Below are 16,845 nucleotides of genomic sequence, written 5' to 3' on the forward strand. Positions count from 1 at the left end.
TCGGCACCTCGAACAAGGCTGGCTATTGATGGCGGTGGTATCCTCCTCCTTCTCCTAGCAATCATATTTATTGAGCGCTTACGACGTGCAGACCGCTGTTCTACCGTCTTGGGATAATACGATACGACGGAATTAGCAGACAGAATGACTCCTCCTCCTCCTGTTATTACTACTAAGCGGTGTGGCTCAGTGGAAAGAGCCCGGGCTTGGCAGTCAGAGGTGGTGGGTTCTAATCCCGGCCCCGCCGCTCGTCAGCTGTGTGACTTTGGGCTGGTCACTTCACTTCTCTGGGCCACAGTGACCTCATCTGTAAAATGGGGATTACGACTGTGAGCCCCACGTGGGACAACCTAATTACCTTGTATCTACCCCAGGGCTTAGAACAGTGCTTGGCCCATAGTAAGCACTTAACAGATACCATCATTACTACTAATATTAGTACTATTACTAAGCACCTATTTATTATTACACCATTACTACTAATATTAGTACTACTGCTACCAGTGTTGCCCAGTGGCTAGAGCGTGGTTGGGCCTGGGAGTGAAAAGGATGTGTTTTCTAATCCCAGCTGTGCCACTTCTCTGCTGTATGACCTTGGGCAAGTCACTGAACTCCTCTGTGCCTCGGTTACCTCACCTGTAAAATGGAGATTAGGATTGTGAGCCCCATGAGGGACATGGACTGTGTCCAGTTTGATTAGCTCATCACTTCACTTCTCTGTGCCTCAGTTACCTCATCTATAAAATGGAGATTAAGACTGTGAGCCCCCTGTGGGGCAACCTGATCACCTTGTAACCTCCTCAGCGCTTAGAACAGTGCTTTGCACATAAATACCATCATCATTATTATTATTATTATTACCCCAGCACTTTCATTCATTCAATCGATTGTATTTATTGAGCGCTTACTGTGTGCAGAGCACTGTACTAAGTGCTTGGGAAGTACAAGTTGGCAACATATCGAGACGGTCCCTACCCAACAGCGGGCTCACAGTCTAGAAGGGGGAGACAGACAAAACAAAACATGTGGTCAGGTGTCAAGTCATCAGAATAAATAGAAGTAAAGCTAGATGCACATCATTAACAAAATAAATAGAATAGTAACTATGTACAAGTAAAATAGAGTAATAAATCTGTCAAGTCGTCAGAATAAATAAAAGTAAAGCTAGATGCACATCATTAACAAAATTCATACAGTGCCTGGCACATAGTAAGTGCTTAATAAATACCTCAATTATTATGGTAGTTCTTATTGCTACTTCTACTACTATTAACGGTGATATTTGTCGAGTGCGTACTATGTGCCAAGCGCTGGGGCAGATACAGTACTATCAGAGAAGCAGTGTGGCCCAGTGGAAAGAGCGTGGGCCTGGGAATTAGAAGGACCTGAGGTTTCATCCCGGCTCTGCCATCTGCCACATAGCAAAATGGGGATTAAATGTGGATTAAGCCCGTGAGCCCAGTGTGATTTGCCTGTATCTACCCCAGCACTCAGTACAGAGCCTGGGACATAGTAAGTGCTTAACAAATACCACAGTTATTATTATTAGATCAGACTCAACTGCTCCCAGTCTAAGAGGGAGAACAGGTATTTTGTTCCTCTCTTTCCAGATGAGGAAACCGAGCCACAGACAATCAATCAATCGATCAATCGTATTTATTGAGCGCTTACTATGGGCAGAGCACTGTACTAAATGCTTGGGAAGCACAAATTGGCAACATATAGAGACAGTCCCTACCCAACAGTGGGCTCACAGTCTAAAAGGGGGAGACAGAGAACAAAACCAAACATACTAACAAAATAAAATAAATAGAATAGGTATGTACAAATAAAATAAATAAATAAATAAATAAATAAATAAATAGACAAGGTCAGTGACTTGCCCAAGGTCATGCTGCAGACAAATAGTAGCGCTGGGATGAGGATTTAGCTCTCCTGACTCTCAGCCCCATGCCCTAGGCCTCACTGCTTCTCCAAGGGATTCCCTGAAGGGCTCGTATTCTTTGTTGAATTTTTTTTTTTTACAGTCCTCCTCTTGGTTTATTTTCACTAGCAGGGGGTCTTGTGGTTGTAATCCTCTGTTGGACTGGTAAGGAAATGTTCCCCTGACATCTCTAGACTGGCGAAAACTCCACGTGAGTCTAAGTGGCCCGTCCATTTCCAGATCACCCTCTGTTTGGAAACTCGTTTGGAACCGATCCTCCTCCCTGTGACATGTGCATTTCATTTGACTTAGCTCAGCTCTGCTCCTGCGGTAGAGAACAAATAGACGCACACTTCAGGTAGCAGCCGGCCGAAGCCGTTTTCTGGGAGGGAGCTATTTCGGAAAATTATGCGGCGCCGAAGGAACAGAAAGCCCAACGTTTGATGAACGCGGCTCCCGGTGCTTATAATGTATCCCCAATTGTTATTGGTGAAATTGAAATTCTAATTAGGTAGAAGAGGCAGAAATGCTGAATGCCTAGCGGGCTACAACTAGGAACAGGGAACACAAGAGTTTCACAGATAAGGCAAGCAAACAGAGGAGGCCGCTTTTTCCCCAGCCATTAGATTATTACATCTGTTGGGCTTGTAATATCCATATAGGCAGCGTAAACACAGACTCTAAAGGCGGCAGAGTGCATTACTTCAGAGCAGGACAGGCCCATTTTCAGATTGTCTGTGGGGGCTTGATTTCCTCCCCCAAACGCACTGCACCCTTTTCTTTCTCCCACTTTCCCACCTTATCCTCTCTCTTTTTCTCACCCAATCAATCATTCAGTGGTATTTGTTGAGCTCTTACTATGTACACAGCACTGCAATAAGGATATGGGAGAGTACAATAAAACAGAGTCAGCAGACACATTCTCTGGCTGCAATGAGTTTACAGTCTAAACCCCTCCCCTCTTTTTCAATCCCTTCCAACCTTCCCGTTTCCTCAATCCCGTCCCACTTTCCTCCTTTCCTCTTCCTTCTCAGCCATCCTCCCATTATAACTTCAATCAATCAATCAATCAATCAATGGTATTTAAGGAAAAGCACAAAAAGCAGCATGGCCTAGTGGATAGAGCCCAGGCCTCGGAGTCAGAAGGACCAGGCGGGGTTCATTCATTCATTCATTTATTCAATCGTATTTATTGAGCGCTTATTGTCATCATCATCAATCATCAATTGTATTTATTGAGCACTTACTGTGTGCAGAGCACTGGACTAAGCACTTGGGAAGTACAGGTTGGCAACACATCAAGACAGTCCCTATCCAACAGCGGGCTCCCAGTCTAGAAGGGGGAGACAGACCACAAAACAGAACATGTGGACAGGTGTCAAGTCATCAGAACAAATAGAAATAAAGCTAGATGCACATCACTAACAAAATAAATAGAATAGTAAATATGTACACTCATCTCCTGTTGACCTTGGGGAAGTCACTTCCTGTGCCTCAGCTACTTCATCTATAAAATGGGGATTTAAGACTGTGAGCCCCACGTGGAACATGGTTTGTGTCCAACCTGATTAGCTTTTATTTACCCCCAGCGCTTAGTACAATGCCTGGTATGTAGTAAATGCTTAACAAATTAAATTAAACAAATTTTTTAAACGATTAAAAAAAGGAGATGAGGATGGTCATGTTGTCTGCTCCGATGGGACATTTAGAAGATGGAGTCTGTTTGGGAAGGGAGATGAGGACTTCAAATAGAAGGATAAAGGGAAGCATATTTATTCACTCATTAGGCCTGCTGACTGTATTTTACTGAGATCTCTGTTTCATTATCTTTCTTTCCATTTCGTTTCTTTTGAGGCTGTGTTGGCAAGGTTTGCCATTTATTTCCATGGCTGCTCTAACTATAAGTGTGTAATTGAGATAGTCAGTGCCGCTGCACTGTACGTAAATCGCACACAAATGGTATCACAGAAGTTGTTTCTGTAACATCATTATTACAGTTCTTCATTTTCTAATTCAGCAGGATAATCACGACTGCACATACATGCAATTATGTTAGAGGGGAATGGAATCACGTCAATGTTATAATGATGGCATACAATTACAGTGTTGAAGAACCTGTGAAACAGTGAAGAAATATCTTAGACCATGTGAAATGCCGATCATTTAGATGGAGTTTATTGGTCAAGAAATTAAAGGCACTATGAGTTCCCACATAACCACATTTAAAAATATTTGAACGCCTATAATTTAGAAAGATGTAGTGTTCAGAGACGATTTAGTTAACCCATGGAACTCAAAACTGAAATCGGTGATTGTAGGGGTTTGTGCTATTATAGGTATATACTCAGGACAAAGTGTTTTGACTGTAGTAATAATAATAATAATAATGATGATGGCATTAGTTGGGTGCTTATTATGTGCCAAGCACTGCTCTAAGCGCTGGGGGGATACAAGGTAATCAGGTTGTCCCACATGGGGCTCACAGTCTTCATCCCCATTTTCCTGATGAGGTAAGTGAGGCCCAGAGAAGTGAAGTGACTTGCCCAAAGTCACACAGCTGACAAGCGGCAGAGCCGGGATTAGAACCCATGACCTCTGACGCCCAAGCCCGGGCTCTTTCCACTGAGCCATGCTGACAAGTTCCGGTTCCTAACCACTTGTTTGCAGTCGATTCCCAGACTAGAATCTAAATCTTTGACACACGAGATCCAATAGATGAGAAGCAGTGTGGCCTAATGGGTAGAGCAGTAGCCTGGGGAATCAGGAGGACCTGAGTTCTAATCCTGACAATGCCACTTAATGATAACGATGGCATTTGTTAAGCGCTTACTATGTGCCAAGCACTGTCCTAAGCTCTGGTGTAGATACAAGGTAATCAGGTTGTCCCTCGTGGGGCTCACAGTCTTAATCCCCATTTTAATAATAATAATAATGGTATTTGTTAAGTGCTTACTATGTGCCAAGCACTGTTCTAAGCGCTGGGGTAGATACAAGGTGATCAGGTTGTCCCTCGTGGGGCTCACAGTCTTAATCCCCATTTTAATAATAATAATAATAATGATAATAATGGTATTTGTTAAGTGCTTACTATGTGCTAAGCACTGTTCTAAGCGCTGGGGTAGATACAAGGTAATCAGGTTGTCCCTCGTGGGGCTCACAGTCTTAATCCCCATTTTAATAATAGTAATAATAATGATAATAATGGTACTTGTTAAGTGCTTACTATGTGCCAAGCACTGTTCTAAGCACTGGGGTAGATACAAGGTAATCAGGTTGTCCCTCATGGGACTCACAGTCTTAATCCTCATTTTAATAATAATAATAATAATGGTATTTGTTAAGTGCTTACTATGTGCCAAGCACTGTTCTAAGCGCCGGGGAAGATACGAGGTATTCATTCATTCATTCAATCGTGTTTATTGAGCGCTTACTGTGTGCAGAGCACTGTACTAAGCGCTTGGGAAGTACAAGTTGGCAATATATAGAGACGGTCCCTACCCAACAGCGGGCTCCCTCTTGGGGCTCACAGTCTTAATCCCCATTTTACAGATGAGGTAACTGAGGCCCAGAGAAGTGAAGAGACTTGCCCAGAGTCACACAGCTGGCTAGTGGCAGAGCTGGGATTAGAACACACGACCTCTGACTCCCAAGCCCGGACTCTGCTGTGTGACTTTGGGTAAGTCACTTCACTTCTCTGGGCCTCAGTTACCTCATCTGTAAAATGGAGATTAAGACTACGAGCCCCATATAGGGCATGGACAGAGTCCAAGCTAACTAGCTTGTATCTACCCCAGTGCTTAGGATAATAATAATGGCATTTATTAAGCGCTTACTATGTGCCAAGCACTGTTTTAAGTGCTGCTTCGTATATAGTAAGCAGAAGAAGGAAATGGTGAAGCACTTCTATATTTCTATATTTTTTTACCGAGAAAACTCTATAGACATACATACCAGAACCACTACAGAAGACAGGACGTTCTGGAGAAAATATGCCCATAAATCGCTAAGCATAGGAAATGACTCAATGGCATTTGATGATGATGATAACAAATCCCATTAAAAACAAAATAAATATGATACATTTATAGTCTTGACAGAAGCTGGGATGGTCAATAAAATCCATCGTTTCACTTTTTAGTGCCCCTTTTTTAATAAAAAGTGTAACTTATAATAATAATAATAATAATAATGATATTTGTTAAGCGCTTACTATGTGCAAAGCACTGTTCTAAGCGCTGGGGAGGTTACAAGGTGATCAGGTTGTCCCACGGGGGGCTCACAGTTTTAATCCCCATTTTCCAGAAGAGGTAACTGAGGCCCAGAGAAGTGAAGTGACTCGCCCAAAGTCACACAGCTGACAGTTGGCGGAGCCGGGATTTGAACCCATGACCTCTGACTCCAAAGCCCGGGCTCTTTCTACTGAGCCACACTGTAGACAAAACACATTTGGCTTTTTGACCAGGCTCCTTATGCGAGGATTTAGAGAACTGAATATTTCTGCGATGGGAGGGAGTGCTGTTTCCACCCGCTAGACTGGAAGCTCCTTGAGGGCCAGGGGCATGCCTACAAACTCTCCTCATCTCTCCCAAGTGCTTAGTACAATGCTCTGCACCCAGGGATACACAATAAATACTTTCGATGAATTGGTGGTGTCATGGATTGGCTCTTCCCAAGTGGCGGCTGTGAGCCCACTGATGGTCTCTATGTGTTGCCAACTTGTACTTCCCAAGTGCTTAGTACAGTGTTCTGCACACAGTAAGCGCTCAATAAATACGATTGAATGAGTGAGAAGCTAATCTCACGTGGTCTGGGTCTTCCTCTTTTCTTCAGGTCCTCGACTGACCAGTAATCTTCGCCTTCCTCTCACCTTTCCTCCCCACGGGAGGGGGAAGAACCTCCCCAGTGCTTAGAACAGTGCTTTGCACATAGTAAGCGCTTAATAAATGCCATTATTATTATTATTATTATTAAGAATGTGTCATCCGGTCAAAGACAGGTCCGCTGTTTGGGACTCCCTCTCCTCCGGCCCGTCACGGAGGAGAGTGAACGCCTGGATCTGCCACAGGCCCCGGGTTACAAGCTCCGGTCAGCTAGAGAAAGACCGCTTGGTCTCCTGGCCTCCAACCACCCTGTTCCTTTCCCTTCCACCCACACTCTCCCCCCATTCCAGTCGATACCGCAGGCAACCGAGTGTTTCAGGGATCATCTTCCTGAAATGTCTCTTGCCACATGTTCTCCACTCCTCAAAACCTTCCCCTGACTTCCTGGGCCTCTCTGTGTTCAGCAAAAATTCCTCACTGTTGGTGTTAAAGGTCCCCATTACCTCCTCCCGCGCCTTACTTATTTTCTCTCCTCCCTTCTATTCCCTAACTCGCTCTCTTCCTTTCTCTCAAGCTAACCTTTTAACCGAGAAGCGGTGTCCAAGTGGAAAGAGCGGGAGCCTGGGTTCTAATCCCGGCTTTGCCATCCGCATGCTGCGTGACCTCGGGCAAGTCATTTATCTTCTCTGTGCCTCCATTCCCTCACCTGTAAAATGGGGATTAAGTAGCTGTTCCCTCTCCCCCTTCGGCTGTGAGCCCCTGTCCGAACGGGGATTGGGTCTGATCTGCTTATCTCAATCAATCAATCAATCAATCAATCAATCAATCAATCAATTGTATTTATTGAGCGCTTACTATGTGCAGAGCACCGTACTAATCAATCAATCAATCAATCAATCATATTTATTGAGTGCTTACTGGGTGCAGAGCACTGTACTAAGCACTTGGGAAGTACAAGTTGGCAACACATAGAGACGGTCCCTACCCAAATGTGGGCTCCCAGTCTAAAAGGGGGAGACAGAGAACAAAACCAAACGTAATAACAAAATAAAATAAATAGAATAGATATGTACAAGTAAAATAAATAAATAGAGTAATAAATAGGTACAAACATATATACATATATACAGGTGCTGTGGGGAAGGGAAGGAGGGAAGATGAGGGGGATGGAGAGGGGGACGAGTGGGAGAGGAAGGAAGGGGCTCAGTCTGGGAAGGCCTCGTATCTATCCCAGTGTTTGGTGTATAGTGAGTACTTGATAAATATAATTATTTTTATTATTATTATTGTACTTTAGTCTCGACTCACTCTCCCCCATCTTCTCACACAGGGTATTTCGCCGGCTTAGAACTCCCTCCCTCCCCCAGCTCCGACAGACCATATCTTTCCCCATATTCAAAACTTTCCTGAAATCTCAACTTCTCCCAGATTGATTCCCAGCCCTCTCCGTCATACTGACTGACAGCCACCTCTAGCACTAATGTACCTATTCACACCAATCCTCAATTCTTTTGCGTACACGTTGATTCTATTTTCGATTCAATTATTTCTTCTGACTACTCTCTGTAAACATTTTAATAATAATAATAGTAATAATGGCTGTTTTAAGCACTTACTATGTGCAAAGTACTGTTCTAAGTGCTGGGGAGGTTACGAGGTGATCAGGTTGTCCCACGGGGGGCTCACAGTTTTAATCCCCATTTTACAGATGAGGTAACTGAGACCCAGAGAAGTGAAGTGACTTGCCCAAAGTCACACAGCTAAGTGGTGGAGCTGAGATTTGAACCCACGACCTCTGACTCTAAAGCCCGTGCTCTTTCCACTGAGCCACGCTGCTTCTTTATACTTCTTTATGTAAGAGCGTAAACTCCTTGTGGCTCAGGGACCTGCCCTGTTTGTGTTGATTTTAATGTGCTGTATCTAGTAGGAGCTCAATAAATGAATACAACTCCTTTTTGATTTTTATGATATTTGTTAGGCACTTATTATGTGCCAGGAACTGTGTTAAACACCGGGGTAGATGCAAGCTAGTCGGGTTGAATACAGTCCACCTCCCACGTGGGATCACAGCCTTAATCCCCATTTTATAGATGAGGTAGCTGAGGCCCAGAGAAGTGAAGTGATTTGTCCACTACTACTTTTATCATATTTGTGTCTGTTTCATTCATTCAGACGTATTTATTGAGCACTTACTGTGTGCAGAGCACTGTATTAAGTCCTTGGAAAGTACAATGTGGCAACAAATGGAGACAATCCCTATCCAACAACGGGCTCACAGTCTAGAATAAAATGGTATTTGTTAAACGCTTACCATATGACAAGCACCGTTCTAAGCGCCGGGGTAGATACGAGGTAATCAGGTTGGACACAGTCCCTGTCCCACCTGAGGCTCACACTCTTAATCCCCATTTTAAGGCACAGAGAAGTTAAGTGACTCGCCTAAAGTCACAGCTGACAAGTGGCCGAGTCGGAATTAGAACCCATGACCTCAGGCTCCCAAGCCCCGTGCTCTTTCCACTGAGCCACGCTGCTTCTCACTGGGCACAGAAGGTTAGGCTACGGAGTGTGTAGTACAGTACAAACTATCACCACTTCCACCAAAACAACTCCAGGACATACTTTTTCCCTCTAAATCAGTGGTGTCAAAGGCATGCTCACCCCAGAAGACTTGAGTGACAGGGATTGTGTCCACGCTGATTATTTTGGGTCTAGAAAAGCGCACAACACAATGCTTGGTTCAGAAGCCCTTAATAAATGCTTCTATTCAATCGTATTTATTGAGCGCTTACTGTGTGCAGAGCACTGTACTAAGCGCTTGGGAAGTACAAGTTGAAATCATAAAGAGACGGTCCCTACCCAAGAGCGGGCTTACAGTCTAGAAGGGGGAGACAGACAACAAAACAAAACATATTAACAAAATAAAATAAATAGAATAAATATGTACAAATAAAATGGAGTAATAAATACGTACAAACATATATACAGGTGGTGTGGGGAAGGAGGTAAGGCGGCGGGGAGGGGGAGAGGAAGGAAGGGACTCAGTCTGGGAAGGCCTTCTGGAGGAGGTGAGCTCTCAGTAGGCTCAGTGGAAAGAGCACGGGCTTTGGAGTCAGGGGTCACGGGTTCAAATCCCGGCTCTGCCGATTGTCAGCTGTGGGACTTTGGGCAACTCACCTCACCTCTCTGGGCCTCAGTTACCTCTTCTGTAAAATGGGGATTAAGACTGTGAGCCCCCCGTGGGACAACCTGATCTTGCAACCTCCCCAGCGCTTAGAACAGTGCTTTGCACAGTGAAAACTTAATAAACGCCAACATTATTATTATTATTATTATTGTCGTTGAGGAAGAACTCAGCAGATTCTGGAAGGGGAGGAGGACTCTGAAGGATCAGGTCCCCTACTCCACGTTGCTCGTTGATTTCTGATATATATCTTCCTCTCCCTTGCCCTCTCTCCCTCTTTACCTCTCTCCCTCTTGCAACTAAATTGGGGACCATCTCCAGAGTCAGCCTGCCATCCGCACACTTTGCGGGCCGAGACAGGTTATTCATTCATTCATTCATTCATTCACTCAGTCATATTTATTGAGCGCTTACTGTGTGCAAAGCGCTTGGGAAGTACAAGTCGGCAACATCTAGAGACGGTCCCTACCCAACAACGGGCTCACAGTCTAGAAGGGGGAGGCAGACGATGAAACAAAACTTGCGGACGGGTGTCAAGTCGTCAGAATAAATTGACATAAAGCTAGACGCACATCATTGACAAAATAAATAGAATAAGCGCGCGCACCTTGACGGCCCAGATGGACCGGTCAAGTGGGTGGAAGAGTATTGAGTGCACACTGTGTGCAGAGCACTGTAACAAGTGCTTGGGAGAAAGCAATGCAGCAGAATGGGTAGACGTGTTCCTTGCCATCAACAAGATTCAGTTTAAAGAAGGAGGAAGACATTAACATAAATCAATAAATTTCATATATCATCATCATCAATCGCATTTATTGAGCACTTACTATGTGCAGAGCACTGTACTAAGCACTTGGGAAGCACAAATTGGCAACACATAGAGACAGTCCCTACCCAACAATGGGGTACATAAGTGCCCTGGGGATGAGGGCGGAGTAGATAAAGTGTGCAAATCCAAGAGCCCCCTTTATTGCATGTATATTTCTAATTCCAAACTCACTTTATTTTACTCATATTTCTCTGGCCGTGATTCACTATGCCCCAGCTTTATTATTACCCACAGGGTGGGCATTTGGTAGACTCAAACTGCCATTTAATAACTGCTGACCTTCAGGGCCAGCATAAAATGCATTTTTTTTTTCCCAATCGGTCGTTCCCCTAATGGGGAGCATGTAATGATAATGACTTTTAGAAAAGGATGCCTTTAATTGCTATCGCGGGGGCTGCTGCTGCTTTTGTGAGCATTTTTAGTTTTGTTCGTCCACCCCGAGGGGAGTTGTTGTTCATGGAAGGTGGACTTTTACGAATCAAAATATAAGATGAACGGATCGCTCATCAGTCTTAAAGCTGATAGTCAGGACGTTCCTAAGACTGTGAGCCCTGTGTCCCAGCAGATGATCTTGAATCTACCCGAGCGCTTAGTACAGTGCTTTGCACATAGTAAGCGCTTAATAAATGCTATTATTATTATTACAGTGCCTGGGGCAAAGTAAGCCCTTATGGATACCACAGTGATTATATTATTAGACGATCCACGATGCCACTATTTTCAATCGGACCATCGCGCTCAACTTTCCGGGAAAATGCCTGCAGTGATCCTGACCCTTGCCAACAACAATAATAATAATAATGATGGTATTTGTTAAGCGCTTACTATGTGCAAAGCACTGCTCTAAGCGCTGGGGAGGTTCCAAGGTGATCAGGTTGTCCCAGGAGGGGCTCACAGCTTCAATCCCCATTTTACAGATGAGGTAACTGAGGCCCAGAGGAGTGAAGTGACTTGCCCGAAGTCACACAGCTGACAGTTGGCGGAGTCGGGATTTGAACCCATGACCTCTGACTCCAAAGCCCGGGCTCTTTCCACTGAGCCACGCTGCTTCTCCAACGTCAAAGTGGTGGTGCCAACTTGTACTTCCCAAGCGCTTAGTACAGAGCTCTGCACACAGTAAGCACTCAATAAATACGATTGATGGATTGATTGATTGGTGGTGGATGGGTTAGTTTCCACAACAGGCAGGAAGAAAGCATTTCTTGGGCAAGCGACGTTCATGTCGTTTGCAGCACGTGAGGTAAATAATCCTTCCCCAACACCCTCTCTTACCCTTCCTGCTCTTAAAGCCCCTTCCCTCCCTGACTCCAAACTAGCCACCGACCCCACAGTCAGTTATTCCTCCACTCCCCCTGTGGCACCCATTCATTCATTCATTAATTTGTACTTCCCAAGCGCTTAGTACAGTGCTCTGCACATAGTAAGCGCTCAATAAATACGATTGATGATGACGATGATTCATTCAATCGTATTTACTGAGCGCTTACCGTGTGCGGAGCACTGTACTAAGCACTTGGGAACTACAAGTCGGCAACATCAAGAGACGGTCCCCACCCAACAACAGGCTCACAGTCTAGAAGGGGGAGACGGACAACAAAACATGTGGACAGATGTCAAGTTGTCAGAACAAAGAGAATAAAAGCTTAATGCACATCATTAACAAAATAAATAGGATAGTAAACCCACCAGCCCACCCTCGTCAGTCTCAGAGGGTCGGGATCACACCAGGGCTAGATGAGGGGCGGCAAAGAAAGGGAAGGAAGCCTGGGCGTGGAATGGGAGCAGGGGGTCACTAAGATAAAAGAAAACACCTTCCTAAATTGAAAGTTACTACTGCAGCAGTGCTGCCTAGTGGAAAGGACACGGGGCGGGTGGCAGAGAATCGGGGCTACAATCCCAACTTTGCCTCTCGGTACTCTCATGAGATCCGCCTCTTTAGATTGTAAGATTTAAAGGCCAAGGACTGTTGAGTCTTGAGTCTCTAATGATAATAGCCACAACAATAGTAACAACAATAATAATTGCGGCATTACCGTGACAGCGTCTCTCTCTTTCCACCCACATATTCAACCTGTCACCAATCTGTCACCAGGCCTGGAACGTCTTACCTCCTCAAATCTGACAATTATTCTTCCCACCACTCAAAGCCTTACTGAAGGCACATCACCTCCAAGACGCCTTCTCTGACTAAGCCCCCTTTCCCTCTCCTTCAACTCCCTTCTGCGTCACCCTGATTTGCTCCCTTTGTTCATCCTTAATCAATCGATCGTATTTATTGAGCGCTTACTGTGTGCAGAGCACTGTACTAAGCGCTTGGGAAGTACAAGTTGGCAACATATAGAGACAGTCCCTACCCAACAGTGGGCTCACAGTCTAAAAGGGGGAGACAGAGAACAAAACCAAACATACTAACAAAATAAAATAAATGGAATAGATATGTACAGGTAAAATAAATAAATAAATATTTATTCACTTTTCATTTATTCATCCTTTATTCACTTCTGAGAAGAAGTGAGCACCGTGGCTCAGTGGCAAGAGCCCGGACTTGGGAGTCAGGGTTCATGAGTTCGAATCCTGACTCGTCCACTTGTCAGCTGTGTGACTTTGGGCAAGTCCCTTCACTTTTCTGGGCCTCAGTTCCCTGATCCGTAAAATGGGGATGAAGACTGTGAGCCCCATGTGGGACAACCTGATGACCTCGTAACCTCCCCAGCATTTAGAACAGTGCTTGGCATGTAGTAAGTGCTTAATAAATGCCATTATTATTATTAGTAGTAGTTCTAATCCTGACTCTGCCACTTGTCAGCTGTGTGACTTTGGGCAAGTCACCTCACTTCTCTGGGCCTCAGTTCCCTCATCTGGAAAATGGAGTCTAAGACTGTGAGCCCCACGTGGGACAATGTGATCACCTTGTATCCTCCCCAGTGCTTAGAACAGTGCTTGGTGCATAGTAAGCGCTTAATAAATGCCATAATAATAATAATAAAAATAATAATTATTATTATAATTATAATAATTATTATTATTATTATTATGGGTTCTAATCCTGACTCTGCCACTTGTCAGCTGTGTGACTTTGGGCAAGTCACCTCACTTCTCTGGGCCTCAGTTCCCTCATCTGGAAAATGGAGTCTAAGATTGTGAGCCCCATGTGGGATGTGATCACCTTGTAACCCCCAGAGCGCTTAGAACAGTGTGTGGTGCATAGTAAGCGCTTAGTAAATGCCATTATTATTATTATTATGGGTTCTAATCCTGACTCTGCCACTTGTCAGCTGTGTGACTTTGGACAAGTGTCACCCCACTTCTCTGGGCCTCAGTTCCCTCATCTGGAAAATGGAGTCTAAGACTGTGAGCCCCATGTGGGACAACCTGATCACCTTGTATCCCCCCCGAGTGCTTAGAACAGTGCGTGGCGCATAGTAAGCGCTTAGTAAATGCCATTATTATTATTATTATGGGTTCTAATCCTGACTCTGCCACTTGTCAGCAGTGTGACTTTGGACAAGTGTCACCCCACTTCTCTGGGCCTCAGTTCCCTCATCTGGAAAATGGAGTCTAAGACTGTGAGCCCCATGTGGGACAATGTGATCACCTTGTAACCCCCCGAGCACTTAGAACAGTGCTTGGTGCATAGTAAGCGCTTAATAAATGCCATCATCATTATTATGATTATGGGTTCTAATCCTGACTCTGCCACTTGTCAGCTGTGTGACTTTGGGCATGTCACCCCACTTCTCTGGGCCTCAGTTCCCTCATCTGGAAAATGGAGTCTAAGACTGTGAGCCCCACGTGGGACAATGTGATCACCTTGAATCCTCCCCAGTGCTTAGAACAGTGCTTGGCGCATAGTAAGCGCTTAATAAATGCCATCATCATCATCATTATTATTATGGGTTCCAATCCCGACTCTGCCACTTGTCAGCTGTGTGACTTTGGGCAAGTCACCCCACTTCTCTGGGCCTCAGTTCCCTCATCTGGAAAATGGAGTCTAAGACTGTGAGCCCCACGTGGGACAATGTGATCACCTTGTATCCTCCCCAGTGCTTAGAACAGTGCTTGGCGCATAGTAAGCGCTTAATAAATGCCATCATTATCATTATTATTATGGGCTCTAATCCTGACTCTGCCACTTGTCAGCTGTGTGACTTTGGACAAGTGTCACCCCACTTCTCTGGGCCTCAGTTCCCCCATCTGGAAAATGGAGTCTAAGACTGTGAGCCGCATGTGGGACAACGTGATCACCTTGTATCCCCCTGAGCGCTTAGAACAGTGCGGGGCGCATAGTAAGCGCTTGGTAAATGCCATTATCATCATTATTATTATTATTATTATTATTATTATGGGTTCTAATCCTCACTCTGCCACTTGTCAGCTGTGTGACTTTGTACAAGTGTCACCCCACTTCTCTGGGCCTCAGTTCCCTCATCTGGAAAATGGAGTCTAAGACTGTGAGCCCCACGTGGGACAATGTGATCACCTTGTATCCCCCCGAGCGCTTAGAACAGTGCTTGGTGCATAGTAAGTGCTTAGTAAATGCCATTATTATTATTATTATTATTACGGGTTCTAATCCTGACTCTGGCACTTGTCAGCTGTGTGACTTTGGGCAAGTCACCTCACTTCTCTGCGCCTCAGTTCCCTCATCTGGAAAATGGAGTCTAAGACTGTGAGCCCCACGTGGGACAACGTGATCACCTTGTATCCCGCCGAGTGCTTAGAACAGTGCTTGGTGCATAGTAAATGCGTAATAAATGCCATCATTATCATTATTACGGGTTCTAATCCCGACTCTGCCACTTGTCAGCTGTGTGACTTTGGGCAAGTCACCTCACTTCTCTGTGCCTCAGTTCCCTCATCTGGAAAATGGAGTCTAAGACTGTGAGCCCCATGTGGGACAACATGATCACCTTGTATCCTCCCGAGTGCTTAGAACAGTGCTTGGCGCATAGTAAGGGCTTAATAAATGCCATTATTATTATTATTATCATTATTATTAGTTCTAATCCTGACTCTGCCACTTGTCAGCTGTGTGACTTTAGGCAAGTCACCTCACTTCACTGGGCCTCAGTTCCCTCATCTGGAAAATGGAGTCTAAGACTGTGAGCCCCACATGGGACAATGTGATCACCTTGTATCCCCGAGTGCTTAGAACAGTGTGTGGTGCATAGTAAGCACTTAGTAAATGCCATTATTATTATTATGGGTACTAATCCTGACTCTGCCACTTGTCAGCTGCGTGACTTTGGGCAAGTCACCCCACTTCTCTGGGCCTCAGTTCCCTCATCTGGAAAATGGAGTCTAAGAGTGGGAGCTCCACGTGGGACAACCTGATCACCTCGTACGCTTAGAACAGTGCTTGGCGCATAGTAAGCGCCTCAGAAATACCACTATTATTGTTATGAAGTGTGGTTTTTCGAGATTTAGGGGCGGTTCCGGTTTTCCCTGTAAGTTTTCCTGTCAGGCCCGAGGCCTGAGGCCCAGCGGGGCCAAAGGGCCTCCTGCCCGCCTGGCTGCCTGCCTGCCTGTCCGCCTCGCTCGGGGAACAATAAAGTTTTCAATCGCCCACAGTTTTTTTTTAAAAGCGGCCCCCTTCCCGCCCGACGCCCGGCGGGGGGCGGGGTCAATGGGAGGCAGCCCCCTCCCCCCGCCCCCCCCCCGCCATGTCCGGCCCCCGGCGCGCCTACGTCATTCATTCGTCATTCATTCGTTTTCATTGAGCGCTTAGGGTGCGCACGGCACCGTGCCACGCGCTTGGGAAGTCCAAGTCGGCGACACCTAGGGGCCACAACTGGGGCCGCCCGCCCCCTGCCCCGCTTACGTCACTCTCTGCCTATTGCCCCGCCCCTCGCCCCGCCCACGTCCCTCTCCGCCCCCTGGCCCCGCCCCTGGCCCCCTGCCCTGCTTACGTCACGCTCGCCATTGCCCCGTCCCCTGCTCTCCCCTTCCGTCCCTCTCCGCCCCTTGCCCCGCCCCCTCCTCGCCTACGTCATCTCCACTCCTTGCCCCGGCCCCCTTTCCCTCCCTTCCCCCACTCTCCGCCCCCCTGCCCCGCCCCCTTGCCCCCCTTATGTCACTCTCCGCCCCCTCT

The sequence above is a fragment of the Tachyglossus aculeatus genome, chromosome X1, assembly GCF_015852505.1.
Source record: "Tachyglossus aculeatus isolate mTacAcu1 chromosome X1, mTacAcu1.pri, whole genome shotgun sequence".
Taxonomy (NCBI): domain Eukaryota; kingdom Metazoa; phylum Chordata; class Mammalia; order Monotremata; family Tachyglossidae; genus Tachyglossus; species Tachyglossus aculeatus.